Raw genomic sequence first — 18,541 nt, forward strand, 5'->3', positions numbered from 1 at the left:
CCCTACTAGCCCTGTAGCACAGCATGGAAACCAAAGCACAGGCACACTGACTAGTAAATATACTTCTATCCTGTGGTTCTTAGTGTGGCATGGCATGTTATCTAAGGTACAGGCACACTGACCACTATACACACTTCTATCCTGTGCTAACCACTGTAGCATAGCATGTTAACCAAGGCACAGGCACTCTGACTAGTATACAGAGTTTTACTTATGCTAACCAATTGGGCACAGCATGTTAATCAAGGCACTGGCACACTGACTAGTATACACACTTCTGTCCCACACATCCCACTGTGTCACAGCATGGTAACCAAGGCATAGGCACTCTGACTAGTATAGAGACTGCTATCATCTGCTACCTACTGTGGCACAGCATGTTACTAAAGCAAAGGCACACTGACTAATAAAAAAACTTCCATCCTGTGCTACCCATTGTGGCACATCATGTTAACCATGGCACATGCACACTGACTAGTATACACAGTTCAGTCCTCTGCAATTTGCTGTGGCACAGCATGTTAACCAAGGCACATGCATGCAGAGTAGTATACACACTTTTATCTTGTACTACCCCCAGTGACACAGTAAGTTAACCAAGGCACAGTACCACTGACTAGTATACACACTTTTGTTCTGTGGTTCTCAATGTGGCTCTGCATGTTAACTAAGTTACAGCCACACTGACCTGTATAGACACTTCTATCCTGTACTAACTACTGTGGCACAGCATGTTAACCATGGCACATGCACTCCAACTAGTATACAGAGCTCTATCCTGTGCTAACCAATGGGGCACAGCATGTTATCCAAGGCACTGGCACACTGACTAGTATACACACTTCTATCCTCTGTTACATGCTCTGGCACAGCATGTTATCCAAGGCACAGACATGTTGAACAGAATACACACTTCTATCCTGTGCATCCCACAGTCACACAGCATGTTAACCAAGGCATAGGTATGCTGACTAGTGCACCCACTTCTATCCTGTTCTAATTACTATGGCACAGCATGTTAATCAAGGAACAGACATATTGACTACTATACACACTTCTCACCTATGCTATCTGCTTTAGCACAACATGTTAATCAATGCACATGTATGCTGACTAGTATACACACTTCATTCCTGTGTTAACCATTGTGGCAAACCATAGTAAGCAAGGCACAGGCATGCTGACTAGTATATGCACTTCTATCCTGAGCTTCCCACAGTGGCATGGCATGGTAACCAAGGCACAAGCATATTGACTAGTATACATACTTCTAGCCTGTGCTAAACACTGTAGCACAGCATATTACTCAAGGCACATGCACAGTGGGCAGTATACACACTTTTATCCTATGCTACTCATTGAAGAATGAAAGCATGTTAACAAAGGCTCAGCCACAATAAATGGTATACATACTTTGATCCCATGCATCCCACTGTGGCACAGCATGGTAACTAAGGCATAGGCACTCTGACTGGTATACACATGTCTATCCTGTGCTACCTACTGTGGCACAGCATGTTAATTAAGGCAAAGACTCACTGACTAATGTAAAAACTTCTGTCCTGTGCTACCCACTGTGGCACACCATGTTAACCAAGACACACACACACTGACTAGTATACACACTTCAATCTTCTGGTATTTGCTGTGGCACAGCATGTTAATGAAGGGACAGGCATACAGAGTAGTATACACACTTCTATCTTGTACTACCCACAGTGGGACAGCTTGTTAACCAAGACACACGCACACTGAATAGTATGCGCACTTCTATCCTCTGCTACCCACTGTGTACAGCATGTTAACCAAGACACAGCCACACTAACTAATACACACACTTCTATCCTCTGCTATGTACTGTGGCACAGCATGTTAACCAAGGCTTAGGCATGCTGACTAGTATACACACCTCTATCATCTGCCACCCACTGTGATACAGCATGTTAACCAATGCACAGGCATGCTGGCTAGTATACATACTTCTATCGTCTATGACCCACTGTGGCACAGCATGGTAAACTAGGTATAGGGATGTTGACTAGTATACACACTTCTATCCCATGCCAATCAGTGTAACACAGCAGGTTAACCAAGGCACAATCACACTGACTAATATACACTGTTCTCTCCTATGCTAACCACTGTAGCACAGCATGTTAACCAAGGCACAGGAATGATGACTAGCATACACACTTCTGTCCTCTGCTATCTGCTGTAGCACAGCATTTAAACAAAGGCACAGGCATGCAGAGTAGTGCACACATTTGCATCCAGTGATTCCAGTGTGGCGCAGCATGTTAACCAAGGCACAGGTATGCTGACTAGTATACAAATTTCTATCCTATGCTAACCTATGTGGCTTAGCATGTTATCCAAGTCACAGGCACACTGACTATTATACACACTTCTACCCTCTGTTTCCTATTGTGGCACAGTGTGCTTACCAAAGTACTGGTGTAATGACTAGTATACACACTTTTATCCTGTTCTAACCTATGTGGAACAGCATGCTATCCAAATCACAGGCACACTAACTAGTATAAACCATTCTATCCTATGTTTCTCAACAAAGGCATAGGTATCCTCTGGTACCTAGTGTGGCTCAGCATGTTAGCCAAGCCACAGGTGTGCTGAGGCACAGGCATGTTAACTAGTATACAAACTTCTATCTTCTCGACCTGCTGTAGCACAGAATTTTAACCAAGGTACAGGCATGCTGAGAAGTATACGTACTTCTATCCTCTGCTTCCCAGTGTGGCCTGGCATGTTAACTAAGATGCAAGCACTCTGGTTAGTATACACACTTCCATCCAGTCTTAACCTGTGTGGGATATCATGTTAACCAAGGCACAGACACACTGACTAGTATACACATTTGTATCCTCTGTTACATGCTGTAGCACAGCATGTTAACCAAGGCTCAGTCATGCTATGTATTAAATGCACTTTTATCCATTGCTACCCATAGTGGCACAGCATGTTAACCAAGGCACAGGCTCACTGAACTGTATACAACTTCACGCCTCTGCTATCTGGTGTGGCACAACATGTTCAATGCCAGAAGTCTCAATCTCAAGATGCACGCACTCGAGGCCCTTCTCAGTATGGAGAACATCGATGTCTGTGCTGTGACAGAAACCTGGTTCAAGGCTCCTGAGAGCACCCCAGCACTAGCAGGTTTCACCTCATATCATGCGTTCCGGCCCCAAAATCTGGACAACACCAAGAAAGGAGGGGCGTGTCCATATTCATAAAGGACACCCACACCTCAAGGTTGGTGGCAACGCACGATGCATCGGAGACCATCCAGGTGCAATTAACCATAGGCAAGACTGCTCTGCAATTTGTAGCATGTTACAGGCCACCCTCTCAAACTCAGGAACCTCACATGGCCTTCCTGAAAACAATGGAGGGGATAAATGTATCTCCAAACACCATCATACTAGGTGACTTCAACTACCCTAATATAGACTGGGAACACTACTCAAGCCCAAACACTCTAGCCCAAAGGTTCCTGGAGTTCATAAACTCAAATGCCATGGAACAACTAGTCACCATCCCCACAAGAGGAGAAAACATACTTGATCTCATCATCACGAACATGGGATCACAATGTTCAACACTGGAAGTATACCCCTCACTGGAGAGATCAGATCATAAACTAATCTCGCTGGAGGTCCTCATCCCGCCCCCACCTGAAACAAAAAAGACCACAGTGAAAAACTTCTCAAAAGCCGACTTCACACTTCTAGTGTGGTCTCCTTTAAGGCCCCTGAGCCAGTGGTAAACATTACTCAAACCGCTGAATCACTTACAAATGCCTTCTACCAGCACCTACAGGACTGCATGGATCAGGCAATCCCAAACAAAACTAAGACTCTTTGTACCAAAGGCAAGCGTCCAGTCTGGTGGACCCCAGCCATAAACAAGCTCTATAACAAAAGGAGGAAGCTACTACAAGATAGAGCAAAATCCTTGAAAGGTAAGACACCCTTGATCATTATAAGTAAAAACTAAGAGCTCTCATAAAATCATCCAAGGCAAATTTTGAGAGAAAAATCGCCAAGGATTCAAAAGACAATCATAAGGCCTTCTTTAGCTATGTTAGAAACCTAGGAGGAAACTCCCAGATATGCTCAGAATTAGTTCAAAATGATGTGAAGATTACTGAACCTACACACATTGCCAACATACTGGCTGACAGGTTCAGTGCAAACTTCTCCCCCCCAAAAGGAGAGATATCTATACCAAAGGATTGTAGCCCCCCAAACATCTCCAACGCCCAGGTGAGAACTGCTCTCTCCAAAGCAAAAAGCACAGCATCCATGGGACTGGATGGTGTCCCCGGCTGTGTGCTCCATGAACTCAATGAGGAATTAAACCCGCAGTTAGGACAGCTGTTTAATCTTAGCCTCACCTCAGGATACGTACCCAAGGAGTGGTGCACGGCGACTGTGGTCCCACTTCACAAGGGCGGTGCCTCCACCGACCCTGGAAATTACCGTCCCATTAGCTTGACAAGCCTTATCTGCAAAGCCATGGAGAGGATCATAATGGAACTCATAAATAAAGACATAGGGAACTTGCAGACTTTGGATCCAACCCAGTTTGGCTTTGTCAAAGGCAGATCATGCCTTTTAAACTTGGTTGACTTTTTCGAGACAGTCACCAAGGCCATTGATGAGGGAAAGGCAGTCCATACAGCCTACCTTGACCTGGCAAAGGCCTTCGACACAATACCCCACTCAGGTATCATCAAAAACTCATCAGCTTGAATGTAAACCCATACATCACAAGATGGGTTGCAAACTGGCTAAGTGACAGAACCCACAGGGTCAGAGTTGCTGGAGCCATGTCAGACTCAAAGCCTGTCACAAGTGGTGTCCCACAGGGCTCAGTCCTGGGTCCACTCTTGTTCGGCATCTACTTTTCTGAAGTACAAGCAAACACAGGAGGGTTATGGCTGACAAAGTTTGCAGATGACTGCAAACTGGGCCATAGTCGAAAACACATCTGACACAGATATCCTTCAGAAGGGCCTCACAGAAACGGATAACTGGTGCCAGAGCCATGGCCTAAAGTTAAATGCCAAGAAATGCATAGTCATACCCTTCGGGAAAAACAAGGTTACCCTAGCTACCATATAGGTGGCAATCCACTGAGCACAGAAGAAGTCATCAGGGATCTGGGGACCCAGGTTGACAGTAGCCTTTCGCTTGACACTCATGTTGCTAAAGTAGTTAGGAAAACCTTCTACATTGCCCACCTGATCATGAAGGGATTCACATCTAGATCAAGGGAGGTCATCGCCCCTGTACTCATCACTCATTAGACCTATGATTGAGTACAATGCCCCATTTGGAATGTATCTGACCAGACACCTGCAGCAGCTGGAAAGGCCCCAAAAGTTCCTCACCAAAAGGATAAAGGGTCTCAAAATATGTCTTATGCTGCCCAACTGAAAGAACTCCAGCTCTATTCAGTCTCATACCGCTTGCTCAGAGGTGACCTGTGCCTGACATATAAGGCCATGTCAAACCCTGATTTGATGAATATGCTTCACCTCAAAAATCTAGATCCCTCAGAACCACAAGGGCGGAGACTTAAACCTTGACACGGTTATTAATAGAACATGCTGGAGGGACAGATTCATCACCCAGAGACTCCCTATGCTGTGGAACAAAATCCCGGTACATGTGAGGCAGAGCACCTCGCTGGCCTTGTTCAAGAGGAATCTTGACCAATGGATGGGGGATCGCAGATATACCCCAGGGATTACTTCAGTGTCACTGCTTGACAGAGGCACAGCAAAATAATAGGCATAGTTTTATTCAAACTAAAGGGGTGGCGAAAGCCAAATAACTATGGGCTAGGCTTATAAATGCCCTTGGGCAGATAGCCTAGTATGAACCTATGAACCTATGAACCTATGAACTACCTGAATAGTATACACATCTCTATCCTCACCTGCCCACTGTGGTACAGCATGTTAACCAAGGCACAGGCACGATGGCTAGTATACATACTTCTGTCCTCTGAAACTCACTGTGGCACAGCATGGTAAGCAAGGCATAGTGGTGTTGACTAGTATACACACTTCTATCCCATGCCAACCACTGTGAAACAGCAGGATAACCAAGGCACAATCACTCTGGCTTATATACACTGTTCTCTCCTGTGCTAACCACTGTAGCACAGCATGTTAACCAAGGCACAGGCTACTGATTAGTATATGCACTTCTATCCTCTACTATCTGCATGTTACCTAAATCACAGGCATGCAGAGTAGTATATGCATTTCTATCCAGTGATTCCCAGTGTGGCACAGCATGTTAACCAAGGCACAGGTATGCTGAGTAATATACACACGTCTATCTTGTGCTAACCTATGTATCTCAGCATATTATCCAAGTCACATGCACACTGACTAGTATACGCACTTCTATCCTCTGTTTCATGCTGTGGCACAGCATGCTAACAAAGGTGGAAGCATAATTACTAGTATACACACTTTTATCCTGTGCTTATGTATGTGCCACAGCATGTTATCCAAGTCACAGGCACACTGACTAGTATAAGCACTTCTATCCTATAATTCAGACTGTGACAGACTGTGGCACAGCATGGTAACTAATGAAGTGGTACACTGACTGTATAGACACCTCTGTCCTGTGCTAGCTACTGTGGCACAGCATGTTAATCAAGGCACAGGCATGCTGATTAGTATACACACTTCTATCCTATGCTAATCTATGTGGCACAGCATGTGATGCAAGTCACAGGCACACTGACTAGTATAAGCACTTATATCCTATGCTTCTCACTGTGGCACAGCATAGTAACCAAGGCTTAGGCACACTGACTAGCATGCACACTTCTTTCATGTGCTAACAACTGGGGCACAGCACATTAACCAAGGAACAGGCATGCTGATTAGTATACACACTTCTAACCTCTGTTACCTAGTGTAGCACAGCATGTTAGCCAAGGCACATGCATGCTGACTAGTATATTTTAATTTTAACTGAGGAGCAGGCATGTTGAGCAGTATACACACTTCTATCCTCTGCTTCCCAGGGCAGCCAGACATGTTAACTAAGACACAAGCACACTGACTATTATACACACTTCCATACTGTGCTAACCATTGTTGCACAGCATGTTAACCAAGGGAGAGGCACGCTGACTAGTATACATACTTCTATCCTGTGCTACCCCCTGTGGCACAGCATGTTAACCAAGGCATAGGCACACTGACTAGTATACACATTTCTATCCTCTGTTACAAGCTGTAGCACAGAATTTTAACCAAGGCACTGTCAAGCTAAGTAGTATACACACTTCCATCCTGTGCTACCCATAGTGGCACAGCATGTTAACCAAAGCACAGGCACACTGAACTGTATACAAACTTCACTCCTCTGCTATCTGGTGTGGCACAGCATGTTAACCAAAGCACAAGTATGCAGAGTGGTATACACACATATCTTTTACTACCCACATTGGCACAGCATGTTAACCAAGGTACAGGTGCACTGACTAATATACACACTTGTCTCCTCTACTACCCACTGTGTACAGCATGCTAACCAAGGCACAAGTTAACCAAGGTGCAAACATGCTGACTAGTACAAGCACTTCTATACTATGCTTCCTGCTGTGGCTTAGCATGTTACCCAAGGCACATGCACACTGACTAACATACACACTTCAATCCTGTGCAGACCACTGTGGCTCAGCATGTTAACTAAGGCACTGCCACACTGACAAGAATACACACTTCTACCCCATGTTAGCCACTGTGCCATGGTATGTTAACTATGGCACAGGCTCACTGACTAGTATACATACTTGTCCCCTCTGCTACCCACTGTGTACAGCATGCTAACCAAGTCACAATCACAAGTTAACCAATGTGCAAACATGCTGACTAGTACAAACACTTCTATCCTATGCTTCCTGCTGCTGTGGCTTAGCATGCTAACCAAGGGACATGCACACTGACTAGCATACATGCTTCTATCCTGTGTAGACCATTGTGGCTCAGCATGTTAACCAAGGCACTGCCACACTGATTAGAATATACACTTCTACCCTGTGCTAGCCACTGTGCCATGGTATGTTAACCATGGCACAGGCACACTGACTAGTATACATATTTCTATCCTCTGTTACATGCTGTGGCACGGCATGTTAACCAATGCTCAGGAATGCTGAGGAGTATACTCACTTCTATCTTGTGCTACCCACAGTGGCACTGCATGCTAACCAAGGCAAAACTACCCTGAATAGTATACACACCTCTATCCTCACCTACCCACTGTGGTACAGCATGTTAACCAAGGCACAGGCACTCTGGCTAGTATACATACTTCTGTCCTCTAAGACTTACTGTGGCACAGCATGGTAAGCAAGGCATAGTGGTGTTGACTAGTATACATACTTCTATCCCATGCCAACCACTGTGAAACAGCAGGATAACCAAGGCACAATCACTCTGGCTTATATACACTGTTCTCTCCTGTGCTACCCGCTGTAGCACAGCATGTTAACCAAGGCACAGGCTACTGATTAGTATATGCACTTCTATCCTCTACTATCTGCATGTTAGCTAAATCACAGGCATGCAGAGTAGTATATGCATTTCTGTCCAGTGATTCCCAGTGTGGCACAGCATGTTAACCAAGGCACAGGTATGCTGAGTAATATATACACACGTCTATCTTGTGCTAACCTATGTGTCTCAGCATATTATCCAAGTCACAGGCACACTGACTAGTATACCCACTTCTATCCTCTGTTTCATGATGTGGCACAGCATGCTAACAAAGGTGGAAGTATAATTATTAGTATACACACTTTTATCTTGTGCTTGCGTACGTGCCACAGCATGTTATCCAAGTCACAGGCACACTGACTAGTATAAGCACTTCTATCCTATACTTCAGACTGTGACAGACTGTGGCACAACATGGTAACCAAGGAATTGGTACACTGACTGTATAGACACTTCTGTCCTGTGCTAGCTATTGTGGTACAGCATGTTAATCAAGGCACAGGCATGCTGATTAGTATACACACTTCTATCCCATGCTAACCTATGTGGCACAGCATGTGATGCAAGTCACAGGCACACTGACTAGTATAAGCACTTATATCCTATGCTTCTCACTGTGGCACAGCATAGTAACCAAGGCTTAGGCACACTGACTAGCATACACACTTCTTTCATGTGGTAACAACTGGGGCACAGCACATTAACCAAGGAACAGGCATGCTGATTAGTATACACACTTCTATCCTCTGCTACCTAGTGTAGCACAGCATGTTAGCCAAGGCACATGTGTGCTGACTAGTATATTTTAATTTTAACTGAGACGCAGGCATGTTGAGAATTATACACACTTCTATCCTCTGCTTCCCAGGGCAGCCAGGCATGTTAACTAAGGCACAAGCACACTGGCTAGTATACACACTTCCATACTGTGCTAACCATTGTTGCACAGTATGTTAACCAAGGGAGAGGCACGCTGACTAGTATACATACTTCCATCCTGTGCTACCCCCTGTGGCACAGCATGTTAACCAAGGCATAGGCACACTGACTAGTATACACATTTCTATCCTCTGTTACAAGCTGTAGCACAGAATTTTAACCAAGGCACAGTCAAGCTAAGTGGTATACACACTTTTATCCTGTGCTAACCATAGTGGCACAGCAGGTTAACCAAGGCAAAGGCATGCTGAATTGTGAACATACTTCGATCCTCTGTTATCTGCTGTGGCACAGCATGTTAACCACGGCACAGGCATGCAGAGAGTATACACACTTCTATCTTTTACTACCCACAGTGGCACAGCATATTAACCAAGGAAAGGCACACTGAATTATTTTCACACTTCTATCGACTCCTATCCATTGTGCAGAGCATGCTAGCCAAGGTATATGATCACTCATTAGTATACACACTTCTCTAATCTACATCCCACTCTGTACAGCATGCTAACCAAGATACAGGCACGCTAACTACTTCTATCCTGTGTGACCTACTGTGGCACAGCATGTTAACCAAGGCACAGGCACGCTGACTAGTAGAAGCACTTCTATCCTATGCTTCCCACTGTGGCACAGCATGGTAACCAAGCCATAGGCATGCTGACTAGTATGCACACTTCTGTCCTGTACTAACTACTGTGGCACAGCATGTTAACCCAGGCAGAGACATTTTGATTAGTATACCACACTTCTATCCTCTGCTACCTAGTGTGGCACAGCATGTTAGCCAAAGCACATGTTTGCTGATTAGTATACACACTTCTATCTTGTGCAACCCACTGTGCCACAGAATGTTAACCAAGTCTCAGGCTTGCTAAGTAGTACACACACTTTTATCCTTTGCTACCCATAGTGGCACAGCATACATGTTAACTAAGGCACAGGCACACTGACTAATATACACACTTCTATTTTCTGCTATGTGGTGTGGCACAGTATGTTAACCAAGGCACAGGCATGCTGACTAGTACACACACTTCTATCCTGTGTGACCCAATGTGGCACAGCATGTTAACCAAGACACAGCATGCTGACTAGTATACACAATTCTATTATCTGCTACATGCTGTGGCACAATGTGTTAATCAAGGCACAGACATGGCGACTAGTATAAGCACTTCTATCCTATGCTTCCCACTGTGGCTAAGCATGCTAACCAAAGGACATGAACACTGACTAGCATACACACTTCTGTCCTGGGGAGACCACTATTGCTTAACATGTTAAACAAGACACTGCTACATTGGCTAGAATACACATTTTTATCCTCTGCTAGCCACTGTGGCACTGTATGTTAACCATGGCACAGGAGCACTGACTAGTATACACACTTCTATCCTCTGTTACATGCTGTGGCACTGCATGTTAACCAAGGCTTAGACATGCTGACTCGTATACTCAGTTATATCCTGTGCTACCCAGAGTGGCACTACATGTTGAACAGGGCACAGGTACACTGAATAGTATACATACCTCTGTCTGGTAGTATATTCCCTTCTATCCCCTGTAACCCACTGTGGCACAGCATGTTAAAAAAGACATAGGCACACTGACTAGTATACACACCGATATCATCTACTTCCTACTGTGGCACAGTATGTTAACTAATGCACAGGCATGTTGACTAGTATACAAACTTCTATCCTGTGCTGCCCACTGTGGCATAGCATGGTAACCAAACCACAGGCATGCTGACTAGTATACACACTTCTATCCTGCTAACCACTGTGGCACAACATGTTAACCAAGGCACAAGCACACTGACTAGTATACACACTTCTATCTCTGCTACCTGCTGTGGCACAGAATGTTAAGAAATGCATGCACAGGCATGCTGACTATTATATACACTACTAGCCAGTGCTATCCACAGTGGCACAGCAATTTAACCAAGGCAGAGGCACGCTGACTAGTATTCACACTTCTGTCCTGTGCTAACTGCTGTGGTACAGCATATTAACCAAGGCACAAGCATAGTGACTAGTACACACACTTCTATCCTCTGTTACATGCAGTGCTACAGCATGTTAAACCAGGTACAAGCATGCTGACTAGTATACAGACTTCTATCCTGTGCTCGCCGCTGTTGCACAGTATGTTAATCAAGCCACAGGCATGCTGACTAGTGTATTCATTTCTGTCCAGTGATTCTCAGTGTGGCACTACATGTTAACCAGGGGATAGGCACACTAACTTTTAGACACTTATATCCTCTGTTTCATGCTGTAGCACAGCATGCTAACCAAGGCTCAGGCATAATGACTAGTATACACACTTTTATCCTTAGCTATCCCCCACCTAGACCCCCCCCCCACCTAGAAGACTGATGTCATCACATTGAAGTCACCAATATCTATACATTCTGTGCATGCTTTGGGGTTCCTGGGAGCAGACTAAACCAATGGCAACGATCTTTACAGGGGGCAAGAGTCTCTGTGCCCCCATACCCCTTCCTAATTAAATATACTAACTCCGAGATTGTACAATCCTCAGAGAAAGGACATTATCCACTATTCAGGGATTATTGATCTTGCTCACCTGTCAACCATGTGTCTGCATTGTCCAAATGATGTCACTCTACTAGGTGTTGGAGCACTTGTCATTTATTTCAGTGCTGAGCAACCATATCTATCTACCTGTATAAAACCTCTTGTTATGTTTTTGATAAGTGTTATCTGAGTGTGTGTGTGTGTGTGTGTGTGTGTGTGTGTGTGTGTGTGTGTGTGTGTGTGTGTGTGTGTGTGTGTGTGTGTGCGCGCGTGTGTGTGTTGTGGATGGGTGTGTATTGTCATTGGCCTACTGTCAAAGAAACACAGCATGCATTTTTACTATCAGTGACCTAGATTCATGGAACAGCTGAAAGTTTTACAGTGGTCAGATTAGGGGAGAGGAAGAAGTGACTGTCAGACAGCTGTTCCATCTAGGGTGGAAAGTGTAGGATTAAATGCTGACTGTGAGTTCTCTAGTTGGACCCAGTGACCTCACAAGCTGCAGTTGTAACTTCTGGTGAAGTGGGAATGATGGGACCTTCTATCTGGAGAGAAGACGGGAGAATTACAGGACATCTAGCACATGATCTGTGGGTAAACACACCAAACATACCTAACATAATTTCATGTTTCTCCCCCATGTGGGGTATTCTATCCAGCCAACAAAGACTGAAGATCTTCAGCATCTCTCCATTATTGCATATTGAGTATTTCCTTCCTAGTACTAGAAATTAATAGCCCTTAAAGCCTGTGCATAACTTAGAGGTCTGAAGGTTCACCTCTGAAGGGATATGTTTAGCACCACCAAATTGAAACTATAGAGGTATTCAGGGAGATAAGACTGGTGGGAAAGCAAAATGGGTGATAACATTGGTTGGCTAGAGACTGGGACAGTGCATCATTAAGGGCATACTTATGGTGTGAGAGAGAATAACAGATGTACACTGAAATTAAACTGCCATCAAAGAAACCGCATGTGTTTGAAACAAGCATATCAATCAGAATGAAGCTGAAATACTGTTTTTGTTAAATGAACTGGCATCCATTAACAGGGATAAACATGCTACACATAAGAAACATAAGGAAACCCAAAATGAGAAAGGCAGAAAACAATAGCAGCAATGCAAAAAGAAGCAGGAAAGGCAGTAAAAAATGCAAAAACTCAGTGTGGGGAAGGGATGGCCAAATCTAGTAATAATTGAGATAAAACCTGATATAGCTATATAACAGAACTAAGAAACAAAATGATACAGACAGAAAGAGAGAGAGAGAGAGAGACAGCAATTTTGTGTCTTTCCAGATTTCTTATATTTGACAGTGTTTTTTATGAGAATGTATGGCAATGCAGTTTTTTGTTAGATTTTATTATAGTGTTTTGCTTTACTTGATTTTTTTTGTTGATTGACATATTTAAATCTGTAACTATGCTCATGTTTTTAAGGTCACTTTCTACTTTTGCTTTATTGTTGTTTACATCACTGTGTATGGAGTACACATGCATTATCTGTTTCAGATTTTCACTTTATCGGATTTTGAAATTTCTGTCACAGTATTAATCTTTTTGTTACTTTCAAAGACTTTTTTTTTGGCAATCTACTTAAACTATGTTTCATCTGAAATATTTGTCCTGGTATGATGTTTATGTACATACTTGTTTCATGTGTTCTTAAACTAAGGAGTTACTTTAGGTAATGCCTATATGCACATTATTTTGTGGGTTTAATGCATAATATTTTACAATGTTAATGTAAATGTACTAGTAAGAATATTTTTATGTTGTTTTTTATCATACAATATTTAAAGATAATTTAATGGAGTTTTATGATTATTCATGATTTTATTCATTATTTTTATTGAGTCAAATTAGTGCAGGAAGTGCAATTACGTGTCACTTCCTGTTAACTGAGTATTTGAACAGACCAGTTTAGCTGTTTTATTTGTCTTCTTCTGAGGAAGCTGTGACAGGGTCACTGTAACGTTGTCTTTTTGAAAAATAAAACACTTTTACGTTAAAGAAGAAACTTGGACTTTGTTTCCTGTGGTTAGTATTGACTATCTGGACATCAGGTTGCCTGTTTCTACACATTTTTACAAGTTTGTTTGCTCATTTTTGACTACATACTTGTATAAAGTGGTTTGGTTATTTGCATTTTATTCATAAATTATCTTCTGCATGCAAACATTTTTATGCATGTAATTAACTACTACAACATCTGCATACCAGGACTTGATTTCCTTTATATTTTTAATATGCAACTTGAAATCTAATATTTCTTCTTTTGATCTGCTGATGCTTTATCTGCTGTTTTTATACCTCCTATATTGTACATGTTGATTGTCTTAACTGTATCATTCTCTAATGCTTTAGCTTAATCTTAAAAGTATGTGTTGTAATCTGACATATTCATCAGATGGTGGCCTTCATCATTTGACATCTTCTAAATGTTTCTGTGCTTGATTTTTAAATCAGTATCAATACAATTACAGATTATTACCATCAACAATTTGAGCCTTATGAAGTAACTGTCAAATATTCCATTTGGTCATTGTATAGCTTTTCTAATGTAATAATTTTACACAGTACTGTGAAATGATGTGGCAAGTAAAACTGAGCTTTTCAAGATTTTAAATAAATGTAAAAGTAATGTTTAGGATAAACCACCACTGTGTAATATGCATTTGATTTTAAGAATATTTTAAGTTTTTATTATGTTATTAAAATATTCTGAGTGGTTAATTGTTTTCAAATAAGAGTTTCTTGGTATTGAAGCTGATGTATTATCAGAATTTATTGAAGCCTGAAGAATGATGTGACCATTTAGTAGCTGTCTGAAATCTAACTTACTTTTATTGAAGAAGATCTTATAGAAAATTATTTTGTTAAACGTTATCTGCTTCTTCCAGTCATTTGCTACCTATTGAATAATTTGTTCTTAGATTTCATAAAGTATATTTGTTTGATACTGGCGATATCTTGATAATGTTTCTTGTACTGCTGCATAAATATGCTCAAAATCTGAAATATTTACTTATATACCTTGTGCCAGCCATATAGAGGAAAAAAAACTTTCAGTCTGTTGTCCCCAGTAATATTAAGGGTTGTGTCATAGCTTCTGAATTTGAATGTCTAGATGGTCTGTTATGGACCCAGGCAGTGGCTATCTATAACTGTCTCAAAATGATGAAAATTTGGAATCAGTAGTGATGTTTTCTTTTTCTTGCTCTGAAACAATATTAATCTTACATATCACTTGGTGAATCTGACAACTTACTTTGAAGAAAATATAAGCTATTGTGATTATTTGCTTGATCTTGCTTGTTGGACATGATTTGTTTTGTCTGTCAGGAACTTATTTCATGCTGTCTATCAACTTTCAAGGAATACACTTTAGATCTCAGAAAAAATGGCACTTAGTCAATATGTATTTTCTGATTAAAATAGTTCTTAATTCTTTACTCTCATTGACAGTTTTTATATATTTGACAACTTTTTTCTGTCTCATTTGCTTGAAGCATAGGTAGTGCAATTTTACATTTAGCATACACTTTGTGGTAAATGTACAGCAGGCAACTTCTCTTATAAACTGGCATGACAATACTCAGAAATATGTAGTCAAACATGAAGTAGAAAAAAGACCAATAACTAAACAGGTACCTCATATGATGGTCAGGCTACAGAAACAGAGGGTGAGTACAAGGATTTTTACATAAAAATACAACTTTATTAAAAAAATGAGTTTAGTGCTTTCATCGCTGATGAGACTTCCTCAGAATTAATACCTTCAATATAAAAACACAATTTAAATCCAACACTACATCGTAACTGGTGACCAATATTATGCTCCATATTACATCATTTCCTCCCCTAAAAAATTTCAAGTAGAAACCATTTAAATAAGACACACTGACTCAACCTCTGATAATTAATGTGCATTAAAACATAAATAAATTAATTTTGTATATAGAAAAACATAAATGCACAATGAATATGACTGAACATTGTAAAAATGAACACATACCATGAAAAAATGTCCAATCTGGGGAAGTTAGTAACATCAAAAGGGCTCAGATCACTAAAATAAAATATAATAATAACACAGAGCTTGGCTGCTCTTCATTTTAACAGTGGGGCTAGAGAAACTTATTCATTTAACCAAAGAAGAATGCTGCCATTTAACCTTAAATGTCAGAGTAATTCCTGGAATTTGAGTAGAGTTTCCCCTTGGATTCCATTCAGGCTGCTCTAGAACCCAAAAGAAAAGCCTACTATTGATACATACTAAAGAGTACCTATATAGAGCATTTGTCCCTATCCCCTTTTTTATATCATTATGTTCATATATCCTCACCTTAAAGGCTGTCTCAGTTTTCCCAACATAAAATGAATAGCTACTTTACAACAGGCTAAATAATTAACCCCCTAGTTAAACAATTAAAATATTTATAATCCTTAAAGGTCAATCCTATATTGGGAAGATCTAAAATGTCACAGCAACATAAACACATTGTTTGCAAATACCACATTTATATGTTTCTTTAGGTTTTCTATTTATGACAATATTCATCCTTATTTTCCTTTTTTCTAAGATGCTTTTAACATTATGTCCTCTCTTATAGATGTAGGTTGGGGGCTTTAAAAAGTCTCCAGGCTATTGGACATTTTAGAAAAAAAATATCCCAGTACTTGAAAATAATTTTCTGTGTTTCCCTGGTATCTTGGTTATATTTCAAAATACATGACCAGCTGTGACAAATTCTTTAACGTTGATATTAGGAACTAATCCTACTCTATCATTTTTCATCTCCAACAAGGGAAGAAATTTTGTTTCCCACCCTTGCAGGACCTTGCTCACTAAACCATTCACTAATTGGGCTAGATATCTATGTTGTAAAAAATAATTCTTCTATTTTACTATTTCTTCCACAAAATCTTCATAAAGGGAAGTGATCCATATGGTTCTAACTTACCTAAATAATTGTCCCTTAATAATGTTTCTTTTGATGAGAGGGATGCTGATTATAGTAATGTAAATATCAATTTGAACATTTTCCTTTTCTATACAGCCTAGAAATAAATCTGTTTTGATATGAATCCTTTAAATTGGTAACATCCAAATAATTAATTTCATTAACTCGATAGTTGTATGCAGACTTTAAAAATTCAGTAGTATTACTAATAAAAAACAAACATTCTTCCAATTTTTGGACTGTACCATTCCAAATCAGAAAAAAATGTCATCCAAATATTGTAGGTAAAGTAAAATAAAGCTAGAGTATTCATATTTGAATACAAATTGTTGCTCCCAGTGGTATAGTACAATATTGTCAAACAAAGGGAGGCAAGCAGCACCCATAGTCACTCCACTCAATTGTTTTTAGAGTTCTCCTTCAAAATACATACAATTATTCATTAAAACTAACTCCATGCATTCCACTAGGAGTCTCAGTTCACTTCCATTTAAAAATTCACACTCAACCAGTACCTTGTCAAACCATTGTAAACCAAATGGGTGAAAAATTACTGAAAACAATTCTACGATATCAATAGTGACCAACAGTGATGATGCATTGTACAAACCCTTTGTAAGCTTTCTTAAAAATTCCATGAATCAATCAGGATATGCTGGTATAACTTGAGAAAATGATTTAATTTTCTGTCTACATAGACCATCATGGGATACGTTTTTGAACTTGTGGCCACAATAATATGCCTTGGGAGGGTGGTCTTGGATATTTTTATGGACCTTGGGGATATCAAAAATGGATTGAATAATTGGACTCATGACAGCAAAAAAAAATCAGATAAGGTCTTATCTATAAATCCTTGCAATAAATTATCTTCCCAGACCAAATTTAGTCTCCTTTATGAAATGTAACCTTCATTCTTAGATACTTGAATATATCTTGTGTCATTGTGTAACAGCTCTAACATTTTCCCCACATAGCTCCAATGGTCTATAATTACTAAACCATCATCCTTATCAGGATTCATATTCCTAATTGCTTTCTTACTGCTGATTTCCATAAGTAATTGATGTTCATTCGGATTGAGATGATATATTTTATTTTTAACATATCACATAATCTCTCTTTCAATAAGAGCCTTAAAGTTATGTAGCATAGGGTGTAAAGGAGGATTATATATATATTTTTCTTATGAACATCTAATACTTGGCTAAAATTACCCTTGTTAGAAAAATAATATCCAGGTTTATTTTCCTTAAAAACAGTTCTAAATCTCTTAAAATCTCACTAATATTGGTGTCTACAGTTGGTACAAAGGTAAAACCTTTTTTTTTAATTGTAAAATGGGTGGAATTAAGGTCCATATTGCTATAACTGAACTAAAATACTACTGTTTACCTCTGCATCATTATATTCAACTCTGTTTCTGGAAACACATTCCTTCTTCTTCTTCTTCTTCTTCTTCTTTCCCCTCTCCCCAATGAGAATTTGGTTTGCCCCCTGCTGCCACGATTTCTCCCTTATTCCTGTA

The sequence above is a fragment of the Protopterus annectens genome, chromosome 10.part0, assembly GCF_019279795.1.
Source record: "Protopterus annectens isolate FY-2018-M chromosome 10.part0, PAN1.0, whole genome shotgun sequence".
NCBI classification, from domain to species: Eukaryota; Metazoa; Chordata; order Ceratodontiformes; family Protopteridae; genus Protopterus; species Protopterus annectens.